Here is a 17,253-nt window from a genome sequence, read left to right as displayed (position 1 = left end):
TTAAATGAAAATCTTTTATGACAGATTTTACATCTGGAACTGTTTGAAATTTTCATTTTATGCTTTGCAATTTTATGCCAATAAAGGTACTCTGAATCTGAATCTGAATCCTGAGTAAAGTCCAAAGTTTCTTAATAAGTCTAATAGTGGCGGGATTGATGTTACCGGGTTTTCCAAAGCACAGACTACATCATCAGCTAAACATTTCAGTTTGAATTCTTTTTGAGCCTCTTGTGGCGCAGAGTGGTAAGGCAGCTGTCTGAAAGCTCTGCCCATGAGGCTGGGAGTTCAATCCCAGCAGCCGGCTCAAGGTTGACTCAGCCTTCCATCCTTCCGAGGTCGGTGAAATGAGTACCCAGCTTGCTGGGGGGTAAACGGTAATGACTGGGGAAGGCACTGGCAAACCACCCCGTATTGAGTCTGCCATGAAAACGCTAGAGGGCGTCACCCCAAGGGTCAGACATGACTCAGTGCTTGCACAGGGGATACCTTTGCCTTTGAATTCTTTGCCTTCAATTCTTACTCCAGTAATTTCCTTCATAGTTCGAATCTTGCTTGCCAACATTTCTAGTACTAGATTAAATAACAGCGGAGATAAGGGGCAGCCTTCGGAGTATATACGTCTGATCAGGTCAAAAGAAATACCACCACAATCTATCAATTTTAAAGTTTTAAATAAAAAGTCCCAACAAACATTGTCAAAGGCTTTCTCTGCTTCTAAAAATATAAAGGCCGCTTTCAATTTTTTCTTCCGTGTGTAGTCTGCAACATTCAAAACAAATCTTAGATTATTCCTCATTAACCTTTTTGGCATAAAACCTGTTTGATCTTGATGTACTATGTCCTCTACACATCTTTTCAGTCTTTCCGCTAAGATTTTCGCAAACATTTTATAGTCCACGTTTAATAAACAGATTGGTCTATAACAGTGGTCTCCAACCCCCAGTCCGGAGACTGGTACTGGTCCGTAGATAAGTTGGCACCGGGCCGTGGCTCCTCCTCATCCTCTTCCCTGGCTGCTGCCTCGGGGACTGCCCTGCCATTCTGCTGCCAGCTCACCTTTGATGCTTTCCAATGACCGCCATGACTGGGGCTCCCCCTCGGCGTGGCACTGTGCAGCTGCTGCTGGCAGTGCCCCCCAGCAGGTGGTGGGAAGTCAGGGGCAACAGCAGGAAAGCAAGTGGAGCAGGGGTTTAGGCGGCGGCGACGTCCCTCGGCAAAAGACTACCCCCCCCCCCGGGCCTCAGTAAAATTGTCAAATGTTGACCAGTCCCTGATATACGTCTGATCAGGTCAAAAGAAATACCACTACAATCTATCCATTTTAAAGTTTTAAATAAAAAGTCCCAACAAACATTGTCAAAGTCTGCATCTAAAAATATAAAGGCCGGTTGGGGACCACTGGTCTAGAAGAATTAAGCGATGTCACGTCCCCTCCTTCTTTATAGATGAGTGTTATTCAAGCTTGCTGCCAAGATTTTGGAAGGATCTTTTCAGAGTTTTGAGGCTTGTCTATAACCTCATTTAGTGGTTGGAGCAAATAAGGAGAAATTGTGCGTCCCATCTTCTTATAATATGTTGCACTTAGCCCATCGGGCCCAGGGGCTTTTTGCACTTTTGTTGCAGCTGCATCCACCACTTTGATTGATCATGGAGCCAAGATCAATCAAAGTAGTGGATGCAGCCGTGAAATCAAACGGCAAATAACACTGGGCCAGAATGCAATTCATACTGGTACCCATTCAACTATATAGCTTTGGACCACATTTAAAAGAACACGAGTTAAAGTTCAGAGTCTAAAAAAACACTAGGGAAATTTGAGGAAAAGCCCAAGACTACAACGGCTGGCAAACAAGACTGTACAGGAGGGGGAATGGGGGCAGTCCAGAAGCCTGTCAGCAGCCAAAGCTTGGAGCTGAAAAGCCCTTTCATGATAGTACTGATCCTATCCTAGTTGGTGCCTCAACAACAGGGTCTGTTTTTAAAATGATAAGGAGCTCTGAGATAGCCCATCTCCAACGGCCGTTTCAAACATCAAAGCTATCACAGGGTGACAAGAAAATCTGGCCATGTGAAATTGGTACGTTTTATTCTTGTAAGCCTTATAGAAAGAAGAGCTGTGGGTCAATGGCAGAGCCTCTGCTTGAACTGCAGAAAGTCCTAGGTTCAATCCCTGACAGCCTCTCCAGACCAAAGGCCAAGGCAGCAGGTGAGGGGAAAGACCTCTCAGCCTGAGACCTGAGAGACCTGCTCACCTGTGCAGCCAGTATTACTTTTGATGGCTTTGATGAGGCAGCTTCATGTGTCTGGAATGCCTTTTCCAGCAACCTGAAAGCAGGGCCCAAAAACCACATCAGCTAGCTGTCACCTCAGAAAAGCCAGCAAAGAATTTTATGTTAAATCAGAGGTCCCACGACACCCTTTTAAGGGCTTTTTGCAGTGGAATGACCAAGAATATTTACACTTGAGAAATGGCATGGTTGCCTTATTTTAGGCCCGGGCACTCTGATCTTTCTTCCTACCAAAGGTCTCATACTACTCATTCTGTACTACTGTGATGCTCAAACATGGAAGTCTCAATTATTTTTTTTTTAAATCACCCTTGTATTACAAAGAAACCACATCTTCTTGAGTTCAGGAAAGGTGTCCAGGATGGAGGGCAAGAGTGATCAATGTTTATGTACCTAGGTCCATTTGTAATTGAAAAGCAGGTGGGATATGGGCACAACTCCTCCAGCCTGGGCTCACAGACCAGTCTGGCCAAGGGCTGCAGTACTGCTTCTTTCCTCAGCAAAGCCTTTAAAAAAAATCTCATTACTACAGAGCCAGTGTGAGAGCGTGGGCTTTAGGAGTGTCAGGCAAGGATCTGGGAGACCCAGCTTGGAATCCACACCCTATCATGAACACTTACTCAGCAACCTCAGGCCAGTCACGCACTCTCAGCCTAATCTGAGGACAGGAAAATGACGTAAGCAGTTCTGGGTCCCTGTTGTAGAGAAAGCTGAGGTGGTGGCATTTTTTCTATTTGTTTATTGTATGTCGTATGTGATATATAGAGGAGACCCAAGCCTGCTTCCATGTCTTGACCCCCCTCGTGTCCCTTGGAGGAACTCCATCACAAACCTTAGAAGTCTCCCATCCGGGGCCAACACAAGATGGAGATAAACAGCACCATGTTCTTTTGGGTTATTCTATCTGCTACCATTGCTGTGATGGGAGAAACTTTTTTAGCTATAGTTCTTGTTTCCCAGTCTGTTTTTCAGGCATTCCACACCTCAGACATGGGACCCTGGCTAGCAAGTTTCAGTCAGGTAGGAGAAAGTCCCTGTGTTATTTACTGGCAATTCAAGGCACAACATATTTCCAGCTCTGCCAATTGGAATGAAAATGTCTCCGTTTCTACTGCCAATCCAATGAGAGTAGGCCTCTCCGTTTCACAGGCAACTGAAGATCTTCTTCTTCACAGAGCAGGCACACGGAGGTACTTGGCAACCCAAGAAAGCCATTTAAATAAGAAACTGCTCTCATGCTTAACAGAAAAATCATAACATCATAAACACAGCTTACCGATAGCAAAGCACAGGCGATATGTACACGGGGCCTTTTTGAAAAGGTACTTGATATGGGCAGGGAAGTAGATACGTTGCTTCTGCTTATACAGAAATCAAAACCAGCAAATAGTGATTCAGGGAAATGTTGTACGCAAAAACCTGTAACCAAAACAAGAGCCTGTTTTGGTTCTAAACATCAACATGAATAAAGTTCCTGTAGAGAAACTTGTATAAAATGTCTTTCTTTTATTCTGAAAAACTTTGAAAAAGGACAGAGTTTCCAGAGTGGGTCGCTGTTTGGAGCACAGGTGCACGCTGCAGCAAGTAAGACTCCTAAAATCACATATATTGGGAAAGAATTCAAAACAGAGAGCCACTCCGGACAAGCAGGAATAATACTATTTACTTTAGAAAAATATCAGTACAATTTAGCAGCCCTAACCAGGCAATTTATAACTTGTCTGTGTGCGTTTTTAGAAATTATTGCAAATTTTACAGTACAACTGACTGCTTCCAAGTACTCACGTTGGGCTACTCATTTAATGGGAGCTGAAATTTAATGGGAGCCTTGTTAGGGGGTTATCTTATAGCTTGCAAATAAATGTCGATACCAACATCTGAGTTACCACATTCCACATGTCTACTAACAAGGTACTTGAGCCAAAGACCACAGAGACTAGAAATCCTCTCACTAAGCGATCAGCGATTCCCTTATCCACACTGATTTTTTAGCCAGCTATACATGCTCTAAGACAGTAGGCCCCAACCTTTTTATCACCGGGGGCCGACTAACGCTTGACAATTTCACTGAGGCCCGGGGGGGGGGGGGGGTAGTCTTTTCACAAGAGATGTTGCTGCCGCTGCTCCACTTGCTTTCCTGACAGTGCCCCTGACATCCCGCCGCCTGCTGGGGGGCGTTGCCAGCAACAACTGCGCAGTGCCACACTGAGGGGGAGCCCACGCCATGGCGGCCGCTGGAGAGCACCAAAGGTGAGCTGGCAGCAGAGCGGCAGGGCAGCCCCTGTGGCAACAGCCGGGGAAGAGGACGAGGAGGAGCTGCAGCTCGCTACTGACTAATCTACGGACCGGTACCAGTCTCCGGACCGGGGGTTGGGGACCACTGCTCTAAGACATTAGCTGAATGTCAATTCCTTCGATGGCAGGAGCTCCATTGGGTGTAGGAGTGCCTTGTACATATCTAAAATGAGAACATCCTTCCATTTGAGATGTCATGACTTCAGAGAGGGAAGATAGGATCTGTTCTTACTCATTGGCATGAACAAAGAAGAGTCTATTCCAAGCACGACTTGCAGTCCAACACCAATTGATAACATATCTACCTCATATTCTTATTGCTACCATGAACAAGACCTTGAAGGAATAAAGTTTCTTTAATATGTTTCAGTGCTAAAAAATTGTATTATTTCTTTGATGGAACTCAGCATAACTGGTGGGTTGCAAGAGGGTCTCTCCCCTAAAATCACTTGATTGTTGATTGACCACTCTGTCGGATCCACATCCTTGCGGCTCAGCCAATCCGCCATCACATTCTGGGTGCCTTGAAGATGCTGAGCCTTCACTCCTTGGACATGGCTTTCTGCCCACTGGCATACCATCACTGCCTCCTTGTGTAGCATCAACGCTCTTGTGCCCCCTTGTCGGTTCACATGTGCCTTGGCTGTCACGTTGTCTGTTTTGATTAGGACATACTGGTCCTGGAGTAGATCCTGAAAAGCTACCAGCGCCAATCTGATGGCCCTTAACTCCAACAGATTTATGCTGTAGATGGACTCTGTTTTTGTCCACTTTCCCTGGACCATCTGGTTTCTGCAGTGCGCTCCCCAACCTCTGAGGCTCGCATCTGTGGTCACAATGATTGGCACTGGCTGAATAAATTTCACTCCCTTGGTCAGGTTTGCCTTCGAGCGCCACCAGTTTAAATCCTTTTTCAGTCCCTCTGAGATGAAGATCACTTTGTGTCTTTTCTTGATCTGACGTTGAAATGGCAGTAATGTCCATTGTAGTTGTCTGAGGTGTAACCTTGCCCAGGGAACTGTTTCTATGGTTGCTATCAAGAGGCCTAGCAGTTGTGCCAAGAGCATCAAATCCACTTTTTTTGTTTTGGAAACCTTTGACACCATATCCTTCACCTTCCTCACCCTGTCTGGAGTCCGGAATACTCTGGCTTGTTTGGTGTTGATCAGAGTGCCTAAGTGAATCAGCTCTCTGGATGGTGTCAGATTGCTTTTCTGAAAGTTGATCAAGAACCCATGTGTGCGTACTGTAACCTCTACACTCTTCTGGGTTTCCCTGAGGCTCTCCCCCCTCAGCAAAACGTCATCCAAATACGGATAAATGTGAACAGCTCTTTGTCGAAGAACTGCAACCAAAGTCACTATCACCTTGGTAAAAACTCTTGGAGAGGAAGAGAGGTCAAAGGGTAATGCCTTGTATTGGTAATGCTTGTTCCTGAAGGCAAATCTGAGGAATTGTCTGGAAGTTTGATGTATTGGAATGTGTAGGTAGGCTTCTTTCAAGTCTAAAGAAGCCATGAAGTCGTTGACCTGAAGTGCCTGTAGAATGGAACGAAGGGACTCCATTCTGAACTTCTGTTTTCTGACAAATAGGTTCAGTTCCTTTAAGTTCAGAATTGCCCTCCATACTCCTGACTTCTTGGGCACAATGAACAGTATAGAATATATGCCCTTGCCCCTCTGAGATGTTGGAACTTCCTCTATCGCCCCAATGTTCAGTAAATGTTGAATAGCTTCCTGTACTAAAGAAGCTTTCACTTCCTCTTTCGGTATAGGGGACGACACAAATTTGTGGGGAGGTGTATCTTGTAGCCGTGCTCCACAACTGACAGAACCCACTTGTCTGAAGTGGACTGCTGCCATGCAGGAAGAAAATTCTGAAGCCAGCCTCCTATTCTGGCGTCATGCTGTAGATTTTTTGGATGCTGTATTTCCATCCCTTTGTTTGTTGGTTGATACTGGGGTCTCTGGTATCTAGACTGGTATGGGAAGGAACGTCTTCCTCTGAAACTATCTCTCTGGGTACTTTGAGACTTGTACGAACGAAAGGACTGAAAGGATTTCTTTTTGAATTCCTTGTCCTTCTGAGAAGTTGATGGCATTGCTTTTTTTCCCTCTTTGGTCTCTACTAAGACTTTGTCTAGCGCACCTTCCCCAAAAAGAAGTCTGCCTGAAAATTTTTCCGTTGCCAGATTAGATTTTGATAGGGTATCCACTTTCCAGTGTTTAAGCCAGAGATTACGCCTGGCTACTATATTGGCCCCCTGTGCCCTGGCTGAGAACTGTAAGGCATCTGCAGCAAACTGGCAGGCTCTTTTGATCTTTATAAGAGCCCTTCTCAACCTTAGGGGGTCTGGCTCTGGATCTTGCAACAAGTCATCAGTCTAGACTACTGCCGCTCTGGCAAAATGAGAAAGAACTGCATCTGCCCTGATAGCTAAGGAGTTGGCTTCATGTGCTTTCTTTAACACAGTCTCATTTTTTCTGTCTACCGGATCCTTTAGGATGTTATCTCCATCTTTGGTTAGTACTGCTCCTGATAACATAGCCACTACAGGAGCATCGACCAGTGGTATTTTTAGATCCTGCATGGTTTCATCTGGAAGCATATAAAATCTTTTGGCTACAGAATGCAAGGATATCCCACTACCAGGAATTGCCCATTCAGCTCTCATGACATCTTCAAAGTCATCAGCAAATGGGCATACTGTCAGCTTATTGGGGGGTTTCTTGAAACCTCTTGCATCCAAGTTAGCTGATCTCCTGGTTTTTCCTGAAGCAGAACTGGTCACAGTCTCCTCCTCATAATTGAGACTTTTAGTGACCTTTTTCAAAAGTCTTTGAAAATGTTCTGCTTGGAAAAGTCTGGAGGAGACTTCTTTGCAGTCAGAATCTGTCCCTGACCATTCCCCATCCTCCTTGTCTGAAGCCACTGTAACTGATGTAGCTGCTGACTGAAGATCCTCCCTTTCTGCCTCTGAATGTTGAAAGGTATGTCTGTCCCTTGTGTGAAGTCGCTTTGGTCTCCTGCTAGAGGAAGAGGCTGCTCTCCTAGATCTTAAAGAGGACCTTTTTCTCTTTCTGGATCCCCTGCTCCCTCTAGTGGATGAGGAATCCGTATCTTCACTTGGGCATGGGGAGGAACTGGACTCCCTCCGTCTATTTTGGGAGGGTGGGAGGGACTTTTCTTGCACCCTGGCTGCAGTCTGGGCTTGTGGAGGAGCAGCTAATGACTGTGGAATCCACAAAGTCTGCCATTGTTTCCCCCCCCCCACTCTGCCAGTGAGGGTGCTAAAAAGGCGGGAAAAACCGGTGTGCTGGTGTTATCTGCAGTCATCACATTTTCTGCTCTATCAAGGGAGGTTTGTAGAAAGAGGGGCCCCACTGCCCCACCTCTCAGCCCAGCCACAGTTCCTGTTACAAACACATTACCAGCCTGCTCTTGTAATCTCTCAGTGCTTGTCCCAGATGCGGCTGTATTCTGCCCGGGGGCGTCGCGTCTCTCAGGCAGAGGAGACGCGGTCGCCTCCGACCGGGCGATTTCTTCCCCTCCCCGCTCAGCCAGAATGGGGGTGAGGGAATTCTCTGGCTGCAAGCCTGCAGACGGAGCTGGAGAAGATGAAAGCTGCTTCCCTGAATTCAGCATAGCCGACCGTTTCTGGGCTTTTGCAGCCTCTTTCACCTCCAATTGATTTGACCTTTCCTTCCTTCTAGATTCTGCCCCTGAGGCTGTTTTCCTCTTAGTGGAGGTATTTTGCATATTCTGTTTGCTTTTTGTTTTGCAGATCAAGGAGCTCAGCTTCTAAGATCCTGCTCGGAGCTTGCAGGGCAACAGGACTGGAGGGGTCAGCCTACCACGATCCTAGAAGGCTTGCTAATTTGCATTACCCTGCAAGGAGCAGTTGGAGGCATGACCTAACCAGTGTGGAGGACTTCCCCCACTGAAGGAGAAGTTCTCTGCTACGAGAGCCAGCATTTTTGCTTGTTTATCATGTGGTAGAGAGACGGTAGTGCTTTGCGTGCATATCCTTGTGCCTAAGTGCACAATGGGTGTCAAATGACTCTTGTATGGGTGTCAGATGACTCTTGTCAACATTGATCAGAAAATCGTGATCTTGCAGGAATGTGATGGTGTGCTGGGTGACCAACTTAGCCGTCTTCCAATCCCTAGCCCTCAGTAAGAGGTCATCTAAGAATGGATAGATGTGGATCCCACTTTGGCGTAATTTTTCCACCAATGCCACCATTACCTTTGTGAAGACCAGAGGAGCTGATGACAGTGAGGGGGAGCTCACCATCTCCTTAGGCAGCCTTAGGCAGAAGTGTGGTCGACTTTCTAGTGTTTGTGCCAAATATTATGTTGAATGGTGACGTTGGCTGCCTTTGCACTGGCACAGAACTGTATAGCATCTTGAAATGCGTCAGCAGCAAAATCAGCAGCTATCTTGATCTTTGTGATGGACTGTCTTACTGAAATGGATACAAACTCTGGTGATTTTAGCATGTCATCTTTTCAGATGACTTTATCTCATCTGAAGTTAGAGAGGGTAGCAGACACTCTGATGGCCAAAGATGATGCTTTGTAGTTCTTCTTGAGGGCATATTCGTTCTCCTTGTGGATGGAATCCTTAAGTGGATTATCCCTATTCTTAGCTAGAACTGCCCCTGAGTGGAGCATCGATGAGAGGGACTTTTAGATCCTCCACTGCCTCCTCCATGAGGGTGTATAGTCTTTTGGCAATGGATATGAGAGAAATGCCACTGCCAAGGATGGCCCATTCAGATTTTAAGACCTCATCAAAGTTGTCTGGAAAAGGATGGATAATCTGCACCAGGGTTGGCCTCTTGAAGCCCCTGAAGTCCAGGCTAGCATGGTTGGAGTGTGGTTTTTCTTGTACTTCCATGTCATATTTCAGTGTGGATATGACCTTGGGCAGGATGCACTGCAGATGTTCCGCCTGGACCAATCAGGTGGAGGTGTCTGGGGATTCAGCAAGCTCTTCCCCTGAGAGTTCCCCTTCTTCTTTGTCAGACAGGGTTTCTGAAAGTGTTGTAGAAGAATGTGCTTCACTGGGAGCACAGGATGTGGTTGCTGTGGACGACTGAGGCATGTTTAGCAACCATGCTCCTCCTCCAATGAGGTGCATCCTGGCTTCCTCTTCCTCAGATGACTCAGAATCATAGTGTTCTGAGTCAGAGCATCCCTAGTCTCCTTGGCAAGGGCTCCTGGATTTGTCCTACCCTCCCTGAGGATGCCCACTGGCATAGGGGGCTTTGGTTCTCCCAGCATTAAACTTCTTTCTATTGAAGGAAGTCTAGAAATAGTTGGGAGCTCCTCTCCCTCGCCCCACCCCCCAGCACTGCGTGGAGTGGTGTCATGGCTGTTCCCTTTCCACCCCTCTTCTACAGCAAGGGCCTGGCACATCACCCAGAGGGAGGTAGGGGCCCGTCCATGTCTCCTCATCTTCATTGAGCTCCGGCAATGAGCCTGGGGAAGGGGGGGGTCATGTCAGCTGGAAGCTATGTAGACAGCACCATCTTGGAGCCCCAGGAGGTCCCATAGCCAGAAGACTGTGGCTGGGCCTTGGAGGCTTTGTTTTGGAGCTCCAGAACGCCCCTGCCGCTGTCAGGTGAGGGTTGGTCTTGGAGCTGTATCAGGGGCCACGCTGTGCCGCAATCTGCTCGCCTGCAGGGCTTGCTGGCCCTGCTTGAATCCTGTGGTGTCTGTCTGTCTCATTGCTGGCCATGTGGTCCCTCGGCAGCATGGGAGGATCCCTGGGTCGGGAGGGTTCCGGAGCTCCCGAAAACTGAGGTCCGTGGCTCACTGTGAGTCTTGGCTTCTTGCAAGTCGGTTTGGAAGCTGCAGCATTGGAGCTAGCATCCTTAGGCACAGCTCGACCCTTTGCCTTCCTGTACTTCTCAGTCATCCTGCATAAAGGAGGGGAGCTCGCCTTCTCTTCCTGTGCATCCATCCAGGGTCTGGTGGAGGAAAGTAAACCCAGAGCTGCAGTCTGCTCCTTGGGGTCTGTGGCAGTCACCTTACTCCCTGCCGCACTTGCATCACTGTTGATGGATGTCCAACATCACAGTCCTCTTTGTGTGAGTCCTTTGCCAACATGGAGTCAAAGGTACCCGCTGCAGCCACCACTGAGAAAAAGATATTTCCTCCGTTGGTCTGCTTTGCAGCTGGGCTCAGTCTTGAAATGCTGGTCAGTTGTTTTCTCCTGTGTCTTCTCAAGTTAGTGTCATTTTAAGTCCTTTTAGCAAAGAAGTCTGATCAAGAGCAGGGCTCAGATCTCCTACCTAGGCACCAGGGCAATCCAAACTGGAAGGCCAGGCTCTAGTCACTGGCTAGGTGGCTACAAAATATGAATAACAACTACCCCACCTATTCAAGCAGAGGTGTGACCTAACCACTCTGGGTGACTTCAGCCCCAATACAAGAGAAATTCATATTTTATCACGTTTGTGCTTCAAATACTCAGATTTACACACTGTATGGAGAGGCCCTCAGATTAAAGTATTCCCTGCTGTAATAACAAAAGGGGGGGGGAGGCTGGCAGAGTTTACACTACACAGGAGGTGTCCAGGCAACTTCACTGATGCATGAAAGCCAATTGTCTCTTCTTGTGATCTCCCTGTTCCTCCCCAACCATCACCTAAACTGTACCATTCCCTCACTTCCACAGGCTGATACCTTGCTGCTGCTGCTATTATTATTATTATTATTATTATTATTATTATTATTATTATTATTATTATTATTATTATTATTACTACTTCGATTTATAGCCCACCACTCCCCTAAGGCTCGTGTCGGGTAACAACATATAAACCCCCCTAAAACCCCTAATACATAAAAACATCCTACAATAACGAATACACCGTGAAACCCAACCAACCTGACAGCGGCGGCATTCCCAGGGAGGAGACCAGGGAGCACTGCATATATAACCCTGAGAGGGTAAGGGGGGCCTGATCTTACAAGGAGGCGCCGGCCTCAACTATAGGCCGGGTGTTAGAGCTCTGTTTTTCAGGCCCTGCGGAAAGGTGATAAATGCCGCATGTCCCGCAGCTCTTCCAGGAGCTCATTCCACCAGGTAGGGGCCAGGACCGAGAAGGCCTTGGCCCTGGTCGAGGTCAGGCATGCTTCTCGGGGCTGGGAATCACCAACAAATTTGTCCCCGCAGAGTGTAAGGCCCTGCAGAGGGCATAGAGCGCCAGGCGGTCCTTCAAGTATGTGGGTCCCAGACCACAGAAGGCCTTAAATCTGATGCGGCTAGCAATCGGTAGCCAATACAGCTGCCTCAGCACAGGCTGGATGTGGGTCCTCCAAGATGTTCCTGTGAGGACCCTATTAGCTGCATTTGCACCAGCTGTAATTTCTGGAACAGGTGCAAAGGTAGGCCCGCGTAGAGCAAGTTACAGAAATCTATTCAGGAGGAGAACGACTGAAGATGGCGCCGTAACAGCTGGGCTTCTGTCCGGCTCTTAAGCCATGCTGAGGGTCAGGAGCAACCGCACCTGGCAGACCTGAGCAGATACGCAAATCTCGCTCACCGCTCGCCCCAGGAACCGGGAACGGCATCCTGAGGGTCCTACAGATCCGTGGAGAGGGAGGGAGACTAAGCTCTCCGGATCGCCGCGGCATGTGCTTAAGGTCATGATGGCGCCCTTGTCGTAAATAACTTTCTAAGCCTGAAACGACCAGCTGACCCTACATTCTTCCCAGATCATCTTTTACCAGACTGACAGGAGCCGAAGTCTACAACAGTCAGGACCGTGAGCTCTCTGGCTTTTCCTTTTCTTTCCCCACTAGCTCTTCCCCCCCCCCTCCTCAACCAATTTACAAGTGAATACTTTCGTCGAGTGAGAGGCTCCCAGCTAATTATACCCACTAACCAAACAAAGAGAGAGCTTAAAGAAAAGTTTAAAGTTTTGTTGGAGAGAGTTCAGTGGGGGAAGCTTACTTGATACGGAGATCGACAAACTGATAAATTGGGATCGCTCGTGCTCCCGCGAGACCTCACGAGACTTTCTGTTTATAGTTTGTGACTGCCTAGAACTATGGAAAAATTAACTAAGGCACAGCTCTTCCATTTCGCTATGCGAAGGGAACTCAAAGATACTGAAAGCAGTCAATAAGGTAGAAAAGGAAATCCGAAAGACTAAGAAACAGCTTTTAGACAGAACCGACGGTCTGGAAAAAACAGCTGATGAAAACACAACTCAGCCAACAATACCTCAAACGAGAATTCAATGTCTGGAAGTTAATCAACAGGAGGGGGAGAGAGCTAGGGACGTAAAAATCCAAAGCACCTTGGAAGAACTTGGGAAAACAGATTTAAGGAAGGAAAGCACCGAAAACCTGGAAGTCTATTTAGAGCAGGAAGTGATTTGGATCAGCAAAATAAAAAGAGTCTATTCAAAGGCGACAGCACGCAGGAAGCTATCAGGAGATATCTCTGTGCGACCAGAGGAAGAGATCCAGATTGATAAAGTATACAAAGCCTGCTTAAAGGCGACTGCAAGCAAGAATCAAGCAAGAGACCTCTTTGGCCCTGACAGAAGGACAACTAGAAATACTCTATGTAGGAATCATCAGGCATTACTAAGGAAAAAAACACAATTTCATTTTCTGCGACCACCTGAAGGATGTGATGAACAGTGGAGCATTCCCCTGGTTTCCTGTGGGAAAGACAGCAGCAGTAACTTTTAGGTCAGGACCAATATATGAAGGGAACTGACTTTATATCATCTAAGACAATGATAGAATATATTCTTATAATAGATTATACTCTCATATGTATTAACAATTACTCTGCTAAGAAAGATGGTAATAACTTCTAGATCAGGATCAATACGTGATGGGAACTGAATATGTATGCCAATATGTATGCTAAAAGAGGATGGCAAACTATACTTTATATGTATTAACAAGACAGCAGCAGTAACTCTTAGGTCAGGGCCAATTTATGAAGGGGACTGACCTTATATCACTCAAGATAATAATAGAATATATTCTTATAACAGATCATACTCTCATATGTATTAACAATCATTTTGCTAAGAAAGATGGTAAAAACTTCTAGATTAGGATTAATATGTGATGGGAACTGAATATGTATGTTAAAAGAGGATGGCAAACCATATCAGCTGGTCGCTTTTTTCTGTTTACTTTTCTGTAAATGCTTCATATAATAATAAATAAAATTATAAAAAAAAGAAAAGAAATCTATTCAGGAGGTGACCGTCGCATGGATCACTATGGCCAGGTGGTTAGGAGACAGGTAGGGCGCTAGTAGCCGAGCCTGGCGAAGATGGAAAAAAGCCTGGCCCACTGACCAGACCTGGGCCTCCAGTGTTGACGAGGCATCCAAGGTCACACCCAAATTCTTGGGACGCAATGGTCAGTTGCGTCCTGGCCAAGGTGGGTGGTTGCGCTTCCTAAGCTGCTTCCTTCCCCCCAAACCACAGGACCTCCGTCTTGGCAGGGTTGAGTTTCAGGCAACTCTGCTCAAGCCATCCAGCCACGGCTTCCAAACATCTGGCAAATGGATCCTGGGGGGAATCCAGGCAGCTAGCCATCAGGAGATACAGCTCATCCCCCCCAACGCCACCCTCTGGATCTGGTTTATGAGGAAGGAACGTATCCAGTGTAATGCTGTCTACCTTATCCCCATCCCAGCGAGGCAGCATGCTAGTAGCTCATGGTCGACCACATCAAATGCTGCCGACAGATCTAACAGAACTAACACAGCAGAACCCGCTCGATCCCCATGGCCAGGATGGAAGCCAGACTGGTATGGATGAAGTGCCGAAGTTTCCTCCAGGAATGTCAGGAGATGGTCCGTTATGGCCATTTCAATTACCTTTCCCAGGAACGCTAAGTGCGCAACTGGGCGGTAGCTGGCCGGGCCTCGTGGATCCAGCAATGGCTTTTTAAGGAGCAGGCAGACCTTCATTGCTATTGTTGAAAGCAATGAAAAGTCCACCAGGAAGACACCAAAGTCATTCATGATCTGATGGACCATACCATCCTTGGGACTCCATTATCCATTTGAGGTCCGCCTTCTCGAGATGCCCTGAACAGTCCTACTCACAAGGGAAGCATGTCTGAAGGCCAACCTTCATATACAGAGTTCAGCTTCCTTGCCTATTGACTGTGTACCTGCAGTTCCTAGACTTAGGTGTGGTGTGGAGCATTGCAGAGTGGTGGACTAGGATCCTGAGAGGCCTAAGTTTAAATCCCCATTTCTATCATGGAAGCTCACTTTTGGCTGTCACACACTCTCAGCCTGACCTACAAAGAAGGGTTGTTGTTGTGAGAAAATGGAGGAGAGAAGAATGATGTTCTAAACCACTCTGGGTCTCAGCTAGAGAGAGGAAAAATAGATTGCACATGCACACCATGGAGTCTGTGCAGAATGATGGAGAAAACAAAACAGATAGTTGGGAACTATTGATTTCACTAGGGTTTTTGATAAGGTACTCCATGATATTATTATTGGCCAGTTGATAAAATGTGGTATGGATCCTAGTACTGTTAGGTGGATGGAGAATGACATTGGACACTTACAGAAAACAGAGTTGCTTACCGTTTACGGTAACTGTTGTTCATTGATGTCTTGTGTGCAGGCACACATTGGGATTGTGCACGCGCAGGCCTGCCACTCGGAACTTCCCTAGCTAAAAGTCTCCAAAGAGGGCGCTCCGCACCACTACCACGCATGCGCCGGGTTTCCCGCGCACCGATCCCGAGGACACGGGGCGGAGCGCCCACCCTCCTCAGTTCTCTGCCGCCGCTCATCGGAACGAATCCAATAAACTAAGACTCAGTGGGGCAGGCGGGAGGGAATGTGTGCCTGCACACAAGACGTCAATGAACAACAGTTACCGTAAACGGTAAGCAACTCTGTTTTCATTTTCCATCTTGTAGTGCAGTCCCACATTGGGATTTTCACGAGCTAAATACCAGTGGAGGTGGGTGAGTCCTCCAAGAAAAAAGTGAATGCAGAACCGAAGTTCCAAACCGAGCCTCTGATCTTGCCGACAGAGCGATTGCATACTGCTTGATGAAGGTGCTTTCATTAGACCACGTCGCTGCTCTGCAGATGTCACGAAGAGGAACCTGCCTAAGGAATGCAGCAGAGGTGGCCTGAGATCTCAACGAATGCGCCCGCAGGTGTAATGGGCATGGGAGTGCTGCAGCCTTATATGAGGCACGAATCGCAGACACCAGCCAACGAGAGAGGGTCTGGGAAGATGCCTTGCATCCCTTCTTAGGCCCCCAATAACAAACAAACAGGGACAACGACTTCCTAAAGTCCCTTGTCCTAGCCAAATAATAAAGAATCGCATGTTTGACGTCTAAATTGTGTAGTTCCTGTTCTCCCGGTGATTGTGGGTTTGGGAAAAAAAACGGAAGGGAAATCTCTTGTGAAAGATGAAACTGTGAGACTACCTTGGGTAGAAACTGCCAATCTGGATGGAGGACAACCCTGGAGGGGAATACCTTCAGGAAGGGGGAATCTATCCTAAGTGAGGCTAGTTCACTGACTCTTCTCGCAGAGGTAAACCCGACTAAAAACTTTCATGGATAGCAAAGCCAATGAAATGGACCCCATCGGTTCAAAGGGATCTCATCAAGGCCTGAAGGACCACCATCTGGCATAGGGGACCACAGCTGTTACTGAGGCCATAAGGCCGAGAGCCTGTTGAAATCTGTATGCTGGTTGCCATCGGTTCCGTCCAAAGGAACCCAGAATGGAAGACAAGGGCCGTATTCTATGGGCTGGCAAGGAGGCGGTAGCAGTAGACGAATTTAGGAATGCTCCTATGAACTCTACCTCCTGCGACGGAACAAGGCGCGACTTCTCTCTGTTCACAGCCAAACCCAGTCGGGCACAGACCAATAAGGTAAATCGGACCTGGTCCGTGAGCTTCGAAGCGTCAGGACCTACTAAAAGCCAATCATCCAGCTATGGAAATATTGTAATGCCTCTCAGCATGAGAAAAGCGATTACTACTGCCATACACTTTGTGAAAACCCGCGGAGCAGTATCTAATCCAAAAGGTAAAATGGAGTACTGATAAATATCGGATCCGTGTCAGAACCGAAGGTATTTCCTGTAGGACCTATGAATACCAATATGGAAGTATGCGTCCTTGAGGTCCAAGACTGCAAACCAAGCATTACGTTGTAGGGATTCGATAATGGAAGGTAACCATATGAAATTTGGAAATGTATAAGCTTTTATTTAGCTGCCAAAGGTCTAGGATCGGGCGGACCCCACCGTCCCTCTTATCCACCAAGAAAAGGCGGGAGAAAAAACCCAACTCTTGGGCATCTGTTGGCACCAACACTACAGCTCCCTTGGACAAGAGGTCAGAGAGCTGGACACTAAGCTCTGGGAAGGGGTTGTCTGGGGCAGAGGAACCCAAGACACAGACTGGTGAGGACTGAAACTCCAAGCGATAACCCTCAACAATGATGGACAAAACCGAGGTGTCCTGGGTAATACTGAACCAGGCCTCACGGAATTCGGCCAAACGATCCCCAAAAAACCGCACTACAGGGTCGGGCTGCTGGCATAGTCAGAACTTTTGGTGGGGGTGGGGGTGGGGGTGGCTTCAACCGAAAGATTGGTTCGAAGGGCGTTGACACT

General features: G+C 47.3%; 1 protein-coding gene across 12 annotated transcripts in view; it reads right to left on the bottom strand.

Annotated features, from left to right (window-relative positions):
- The window catches only part of NDST2 (N-deacetylase and N-sulfotransferase 2), a 211,608-nt gene that overhangs the window by 134,077 nt on the left and 60,278 nt on the right, over positions 1-17,253 (bottom strand). The window contains exon 3 of one of the 12 annotated variants that reach the window (XM_077346225.1): positions 3,568-3,710. The exons of the other annotated variants lie outside the window; for them this stretch is intronic. The gene's annotated coding sequence lies outside the window, so the exon portion shown is untranslated. The remainder of the gene's footprint in view (positions 1-3,567; positions 3,711-17,253) is intronic. 12 annotated transcript variants of the gene reach the window in all.

Source organism: Paroedura picta, chromosome 7 (assembly GCF_049243985.1).
Source record: "Paroedura picta isolate Pp20150507F chromosome 7, Ppicta_v3.0, whole genome shotgun sequence".
In the NCBI taxonomy this organism is placed as follows: domain Eukaryota; kingdom Metazoa; phylum Chordata; class Lepidosauria; order Squamata; family Gekkonidae; genus Paroedura; species Paroedura picta.
The sequence above is the reverse complement of the archived record's forward strand: the minus strand, read 5'-3'. Positions and strand labels throughout refer to the sequence as shown.